Raw genomic sequence first — 8,453 nt, forward strand, 5'->3', positions numbered from 1 at the left:
CAGCAAATAATCAAGAATCACCAAAATCTGCACCAATCTGTAATGATGTTGACGACATTGATGAATCCTTAAACACTCTAATTCCTACCAATCCTAATACTCCTTATGATATGTATGAACTCATTGAAAAGGTGTGCGATGAGAGGAATTTCTTTGAACTGAAGCCTGATTTTGCTCGTAATATCATAACTGGTTTTGGTAGAATTGGAGGAAATACTGTCGGTATTGTTGCAAATCAACCTATGCACCTTGCAGGATGTTTGGATATTGATTCTTCAAGAAAAGCTGCAAGGTTTGTAAGGTTTTGTGACGCATTTAACATTCCCATCATCACACTTATTGATGTTCCAGGATTTCTGCCAGGTACAAATCAAGAATACAATAATATAATACAACACGGAGCGAAACTGCTTTACGCTTACGCTGAAGCGACCGTGCCAAAAATTAGCCTTATCACTAGAAAAGCGTATGGTGGTGCATACATTGTTATGAATTCGAAACATCTAAAAGGTGATATAAATTATGCCTGGCCAACTGCTGAAATAGCTGTGATGGGCCCTGAAAGTGCAGTTGAAATTATATTTAGGCATGAAAAAGACCAGCAAACGTTAATCAAAGAATATAAAGAGAAATTTGCTAATCCATTTTTTGCTGCATCACATGGATACATTGATGACATTATAGTACCAAGTAAAACAAGGTATCACTTTTGTAAAGCATTAGAGCTACTCAAAAACAAGAAGGTAGAAAGGATATGGAAAAAGCATGACAACTTACCTCTGTAACTTTCTTCTAAGCCTTGCTTACAAGTTATGCAATATTATAAGTGTAATCAGTGTGCCGTTACCAAGACTCGAACTTGGGACCTCGTCATTACCAATGACGTACTCTACCACCTGAGCTACAACGGCAGGCTTATATATTATGATAATGAATAATACAAAAAGGAATAAGGAAAAAGAAGAGGAGAAAAAAAGATTAGCGAAAGCTTTAAAGCAAAACATTTTGAAAAGAAAAAAACAGCAACAGAGTAGACAAGATGCCAGAACTACCGGAAGTGGAAGTCATATCTAACTTCTTGCTTGATAAAATTAAAAACAAGCAAATTAGTAATGTTATAGTTAATAATTGGAATTTACGTGCCCCAATAACAAAAAATATTGATGATATGCTAAAGGGCAAAGTCATACGCAACATCAAGCGTAGAGGTAAGTATACGATCTGGAATACAGATGGTAGTATGGCTGTAATCATACATCTTGGCATGAGTGGAAAGCTTATATATGCTGAACACGATCAAGCGCAGAATAAACATGATCACGTAGTGTTTTTGTTTTCTGACAATACTTCAATAATTTTTAATGACCCAAGAAGATTTGGATTAGTTATTGTTTTAAATAAAGAACAGGAAATAAATTTTTTTGACGATTTCGGAATAGAGCCCCTCACGGATGAATTCAGTGGAGACTATTTACAGGAGTTGCTGAAAAACAAAAAAGCAAATATCAAATCAGCATTAATGGACAATAAATTAATAGTTGGCGTAGGCAACATATATGCTTCTGAGAGCTTGTTTAGAGCCCGCATATCACCACTCAGGCCAGCAAAAAACTTGACCTATAGAGAGTACGAAAAACTTGCTGCTGAAATAAAAAATACTCTGAGTGATGCAATTGCTGCAGGCGGCTCAACACTGAAAGATTATGCACAGCCATCTGGATCTGCTGGATACTTTCAAAATAACTTTTACGTATATGGTAAAGTTCAAAAACCTTGCAAGATTTGCAATAATATCATAACACTTATACGACAAAATGGCCGTAGCACTTATTTTTGCAACGCGTGCCAGAATTAAGATTTTATTTTTTGATATGATATTTTCATCTGAAAAAGATCCGATTGATTTATTTTCAAAGTGGTATAAAGAAGTACTCAATTCGTCATATAGAGAACCAACTGCAATGACGCTAGCAACGTGTAGCAAAGACTGCATTCCATCTGCAAGAGTAGTATTACTAAAGGAATATAGTAAAGAAGGTTTTGTGTTCTTCACTAACATAAATAGTAGAAAAGGAAAAGAATTGACCGAGAACCCTAAAGCTGCATTAGTGTTTCACTGGATAGAATTTTCTAGGCAGGTAAGAATTGAAGGAGAGGTTAAACTCCTAAACAGTAAAAAAGCTGATGAATATTTCTCTTCTCGAGCACGTGATAGTCAAATTAGCGCATGGTGCTCAAAACAATCGAGCATTCTGAAAGATTGGCAAGATTTTGAGCAAGCTATAAAATTAAAGGAAAAAGAATTTCACAATACACAAGTTTCTCGTCCTGACTTTTGGGTGGGATTTTGCGTAATCCCAAAAGTAATTGAATTTTGGCAAGAAGGTGAATATAGGAAGCATATTAGATTTAGATACACTCTTGTTGAGGGAAGCGATTGGAAAGTGGAACAACTATATCCTTAAAAATGGTTGCGGGAGTAGGATTTGAACCTACGACCTTCAGGTTATGAGCCTGACGAGCTACCGAGCTGCTCCATCCCGCGTCGTTGCTTATTTAGTTATTATATATACAAATAATGAAAAAAGAAAAATAAAATTTCACCACATGCAAATATCGACACACTTATTAACTTTTCTTGACATAATAGTTGGTTATATACGTAACAATCTGCGCAATGAACAATATAACTTGATACTGTGGTTTCCTGTTTTTCAGTGTGTAGGAATTCTAACCTATTTTTCCCTAAGTTTTGAACCAAGCTGCATATCTATTTTTCTTTTGCTTTTACCCACACTAATTTTGATTGCAATATTGTATAAAAGGTACGCGATATTGTGTATCGCTTTAATTGCAGTGCTCATAGGATTTACAGCTAGTAAATTAAGAACAGCTTTAGTTGATACTCAAATTCTTGATAAAGAGAGATATGTAAAAGATATCGTTGCCACAGTGAAGGATATTAACGACAGGGGCTCATATAAACAATTTCTGCTTTCTGTTGAAAAATCCCCTACTATCTCAAAATCCTCTCCTGTCATCCCAGCGCCCCCTTTTGTCATCCCAGTACTTGATACTGGGATCCAGAAAAAAAAGATATGGATTCCAGCGTCACGCGCTGGAATGACACCGGATAGAGCTCTAGATAACATCAGAATATCAGTTAGAACCAAAGTGGAAAAAGGCATTAAAATAGGCGATCAAGTAAAATTATCAGCAAAACTCTTCCCTCTAAAGATTGCGCCCTCGGAGTATGCATACGATTTTGCAAGAATAGCATATTACCAGAAAATAAGTGCAACAGGCTTTGCAACAAGCAAAATAGCCCTGCACAAAAAGGCTGAAGCAAGGAAATTTCAAGAATATATAGAATCTTTCCGTCAATACATTTATGAAAACCTGCAGCAAAATATCAAGAAACCACATGCGGATATAATCTCTGCATTACTGATCGGTAAAAAAGATGGCATAGATCAAAAAACTATGGACGCGATACGAGATTCAGGTATAGCACATTTGTTTGCCATATCTGGTTTGCATTTATCATTCGTTGCTGGTCTGTTTTTTGTAGTGTTTCGTAATTTATTCGCAATATCTGAAACTTTGACTCTTAAGTATAACACCAAGAAAATATCTGCATTCCTTACTATCTTGCCAACCACGTTTTATTTGTTGATTACCGGTATGCAAATTTCTGCTCAGCGTGCCTACATCATGGTGATTTTAGTACTCGTTGCAATAATGATAGAGAGAAAATATCGAGGGTTAATAGCAATTGCGTTTGCTGCTGCAGTGATACTTATCATAGAACCTGAAGCAATTTTAAAGCCTGGCTTTCAGATGTCATTTTCTGCTGTTTTGGCACTGGTTGCCAGTTATCAAATTAATGCTAATAAATTATTCAAAATAAAAATAATGAAATATTTTGTGTCGATAATGATCAGCTCAGTAATAGCAAGTTTAGCAACTGTTCCGTATACGATATATAATTTTAATTATTTTTCAATTAGTGGCATTATCACAAATTTAGTTGCTATACCAATAGTTACATTAATTATTATTCCACTTGGAATAATTTATGTCTTATTGATTCCTTTAGGTATTGAATGGATTATAGCGCCATTTATAGAGCGCCCAATTAACAGCATTTTGTATATAACAAACGCTATCGCTAGTCTTCAGTATTTGGTTATTCCCATTCGTACTTTTCCTGCCTCATCAATTATTATAATAACATTTGGGTTATTGTGGCTGTGCTTGTGGGAAAGAAATTGGCGTTTTTTGGGATTTTTTTTTATTGTACTAGGTATTTGCTTTAGCGCTGCATATAAAACCCCCGACATCCTAATAAATGCTGATAATGTTGCTGCAAAGGAGAGTGATAACTTACTATATTCTCTCACTAGAAAAAGCAGAAATTTTGTTATCAAAACGTGGGCAAAGCAAAACGGACAGAACCAAATTTTGAATCATACAAAATATAGCAACCCAGATAAAAGACTAAAATATGGCTGTATATACAATAAAGGAAATAATAAGTCAGTGTTGCTAGCTTATAAAAAAGAAGATATTTCAGAAAATTGTGATAAAGTTGATTTAACAATTCAATTAAGTGAGTTTGACTATTCAGCTTGCAACACTAAAATTATTAAACATGCTGATCTAGAAACGTATGGCACACATTCTGTTTGGTTAACAAATCGTTACGTAAAGATTAATACAGTGCGCTCCAATAGGCCTTGGCACATGTTGAAAAATTAAGAAACTTGATTTTAAGGTTTGGTTAATGTATACCTAAATAAGTTTAAACTAGAAAAATGTTATGGTTACAGACACTCAAGATCCTTTCAAAGACTATTTTGATTTTTTAGGATTTAGAAAACTTTCTGACCAGCCCAGTAGAATTTTGAGCTCTATAAGAAAGTATTCTGGTACTATATCGATAGCAAGTACCATTGCTGCTCTTATAGCATTTACTACCTTTTCTATTCAGCCTGTTATAGTAAGTATTGCTGGATTTGCGTTCACGCCAGCACCTCTTGCCTTTATTCCTCTTGCAGTTCTCTTATTTACTGCTGTTATAAACTTTATAAATACACAAAAAATAAAAGAGAATGAGATAGATAAAAAAGTAGGAAACTGTCAAGTTGATGAACAGTACAGCCAGATTGTTCAAGAAGCCGAAAAAATTGAAATTGTAACAAATTTAGATCGTAAGAGGAAAAAGCTTTTAATAGTTTTACCAATTTCTAAGACGCAGAGAGAAATACTAGAAGATATAAAAGCAGAAAATAGAAATAGGATTTTCTTATTTACTGGATCATATGTATTTGGTGCTATTATAGTAGTTTCAGCAATATCACAATCCATTAATGCTCCAATAACATTAATATGTTTATTAGTCGTTGTTCTTGTATGCATCATATCAACACTTAGCAATCTAATAAGTAATAGCGTAGATCATGAAAATCATACTATTAGAAACCACAGTACTTTAGGTCTTCTACTTCCATACTGGTCTGGAAAGGGCATGGTTGTATCAGTAATAGAAAATAAGCTTGGTAAAAAGGAAAATGAACTAATATCTCTAATGAAAGAACTGCTTAGTCCGTTTTGCGACTCATTTGGCAGTAACCTTAAAAAAGCTTGCGATTTACTTGATAATAGTCTTTTAAAGCCTGCAAGTATTGACATTAAAGAAACGCTTAATGATATAAGAGGTGATTTAAAAGTTTTACTCAATAATTTAGAAGAGATTATAGAGCAAGATGTAGATAAAGTGAAAAAGAACGCTAATACAGAGATAACTACGTGCTTGAAAGGCATTAGTAAAAGTATAGGTGAGTCATTGAAAGAGATACGTACTGAATTGAAAGAAAAACTTAACCAACTTCAGCCTTCAGGAATAGGAAATTATCTTGTTAAATTTGTGCCAACTACAAGCAACAGACAAGCTGGTAATACTGGAGATTCTCATGATCAAAATCACTCTTTGGAAAGTGATGATGATGAGGAGGAGTTCTTTGATTGTTTTGCGCTTACTGAGGAAAATAAAAAAGAAATAATTCAAGAAGTACGTAAAATAATAAATGACGTGGTACGGAATAAGCTTGAGCCGATACAAGAACAGCTTGCAACGTTGCAAGCAAACGGCAGTCCTGATAGCGCTTTAGGATCTGAAGATGTAGATAATATTGACCAATTTCCATTAACATTAGAAGATACAGTAAAAGCACGACGTAAAACAGTAAGAAATTTGGAACTAGAAGAAGAAAACAATAGGCTGATAAAAAAAGAGCAGAAGTTAACACAAAGAAAACCTGAACAAGAAAAAACAGATGAATGGAAAGAAAAAATCAACGGCAAACCAAGTGACTTTCTATATTATTTATTAGAATCTATTAAGCTGGAAGAAAAAGATAATAAAGAAAAAAAGGTTGAGGCAACATTACGAGATTTTGATAATAAAGTTACAATCTACTGGAAAGATGGCTCTCAAACAATTTGCCATATTAAAAAACAAGGTGATCTGCAAATTGAGTCTAGTGCAACAATGTTTACAGACCCAAATGTTCAAGCAGCATGGGAAATGGCGCGGGGTAAATCACTATAGATCACTCAATAATAACCTTAAGTGTTAATAATGATAAAGAGAAATTAAGGTTAGACACCTATATAGCTGAAAAATGCAACATATCACGCAGTAAAGCTCAAAGATTGATACAAAATGGGCAGGTGAAATTACTTGGCATACCGATAATTAATAATGATCACATAGTAAAACCAGGTGAAGAGTATATAGTACATCTCGTTCAACCTGACATATCCACATCAATTGAGCCTAATTATGACATAAAACTTGATATCGTCTATGAAGATGAGGACATTATAGTTCTGAGTAAACAAAGTGGATTAACAGTGCACCCAGGTGCTGGGACAAACAATGATACGCTTTTGAACGCAGTTATCGCTCACCTTGGTAAAATCCCTTACAGCCATGTAAGACCAGGAATTGTTCATAGACTCGATAAAGATACTAGTGGGCTGATGGTAATTGCAAAAAATGAAGAAGCCCATGGTTTTTTGTCTGAATTGTTATCAAATCGTAAAATAAAGCGAGAATATTTAGCAATAGTTTGGGGAATATTATCTTCTCAGCAAGGCACGATAAAAACTAACATTGCTCCCAAACGCGGTAATAAAGAAATGATGTGTGTAACAAAAATCACAGGCAAATTAGCAATCACTCACTATTTAGTGCAAAAAGTTATAGGACAAGTAAGCCTCGTTAAATGCACTTTAGAGACAGGCAGAACACACCAAATTCGAGTCCACATGAGCCACATAGGACATTCCATAGTTGGTGATCAAGTTTATGGAAAAAATAGTAGTAAAAGCACAAAATATGCTAAAAACTCTAGTTTTATTCGTAATTTCAATAGACAAGCACTACATGCTTATACACTGGGCTTATATCACCCCAAAAGTAAGGGATACATGGAATTTGTCTCTGATTTACCGCAAGATATAAAAACTTTAATTGGTGAGTTTGACAACATATCTTAATAACATTCGTATTAACCTATCAATATTATCATCCATGTTATCAGGAAGTTAATTAATGAAAGAAAAACTGCTGCACTACCTAGATCTTTCACCTTTTTTGAAAGTATGTGTTGTTCACTGGAAATACGCTCAATTGTCGTTTCAAAAGCAGTGTTAACAATTTCCACAATTAACACCAGGAATAGGCTGCTTATCATTACTGCACGTTCTAGATTACTTACATCCAAAACAAACAAAATTGAGACACATACTATAAAAAGCAGTAACTCCTGTCTGAACGCAATTTCTGATATAAAAGCTGATTTTATTCCTTCACAAGAGTATTGAATTGCTTTTATTAGACGAATAATGCCCTTCTTCATTATTATTCACAAAACCCTTTAATCAAAATTTTAACTCATTTGGATTTGCTACACCCTATAGCATTTTTATCATTTGTTCACCCTATTGGTTTTGAAATTAAGATTTACTGCAACTACAATAAGTACTCTTATCATCACATTTTGGTGTTAAGTCAGGATAGAACGTGAGTATAGCATCATTCTTTCTTACAAACACTGATTGATAATCGTCATCTTCCATTTCATATAGACACATTCCATCTTTTCCTAATTCCTTAAACGCCTTAGTTGCAGAAATTATCGGCATGAAGGTTATATGCGTATCCATTTGGGCATTTAACTTTCACTTCCCCATCCTTACCTAAATATTTCATTCCAAATGTATAAACTGGCGGCTTAATATCTGATTTATTGCATAGGATTCCAAATTGCACCTACCCATTTATCTTCTTGAGCTTCAACATATCTACCTACAAAATGCATACCACCTAGTTTATCGTTTGGCTCACCACAAAAAATATGTCCAAACCCTATAGTTTCTTTTTC

At 34.3% G+C, this 8,453-nt stretch overlaps 2 non-coding genes across 2 annotated transcripts; both read right to left on the reverse strand.

The window, feature by feature from the left end:
* Positions 1-838: 838 nt before the first annotated feature.
* On the reverse strand, positions 839-911 carry Trnat-ggu. Its single transcript has one exon. It is a non-coding gene; the product is annotated as a tRNA-Thr (tRNA).
* A 1,560-nt stretch (positions 912-2,471) lies between these two features.
* On the reverse strand, positions 2,472-2,545 carry Trnam-cau. The gene has a single exon. It is a non-coding gene; the product is annotated as a tRNA-Met (tRNA).
* Positions 2,546-8,453: the final 5,908 nt, after the last annotated feature.

The sequence above is a fragment of the Drosophila ananassae genome (genome assembly GCF_017639315.1).
Source record: "Drosophila ananassae strain 14024-0371.13 chromosome 4 unlocalized genomic scaffold, ASM1763931v2 tig00000240, whole genome shotgun sequence".
In the NCBI taxonomy this organism is placed as follows: domain Eukaryota; kingdom Metazoa; phylum Arthropoda; class Insecta; order Diptera; family Drosophilidae; genus Drosophila; species Drosophila ananassae.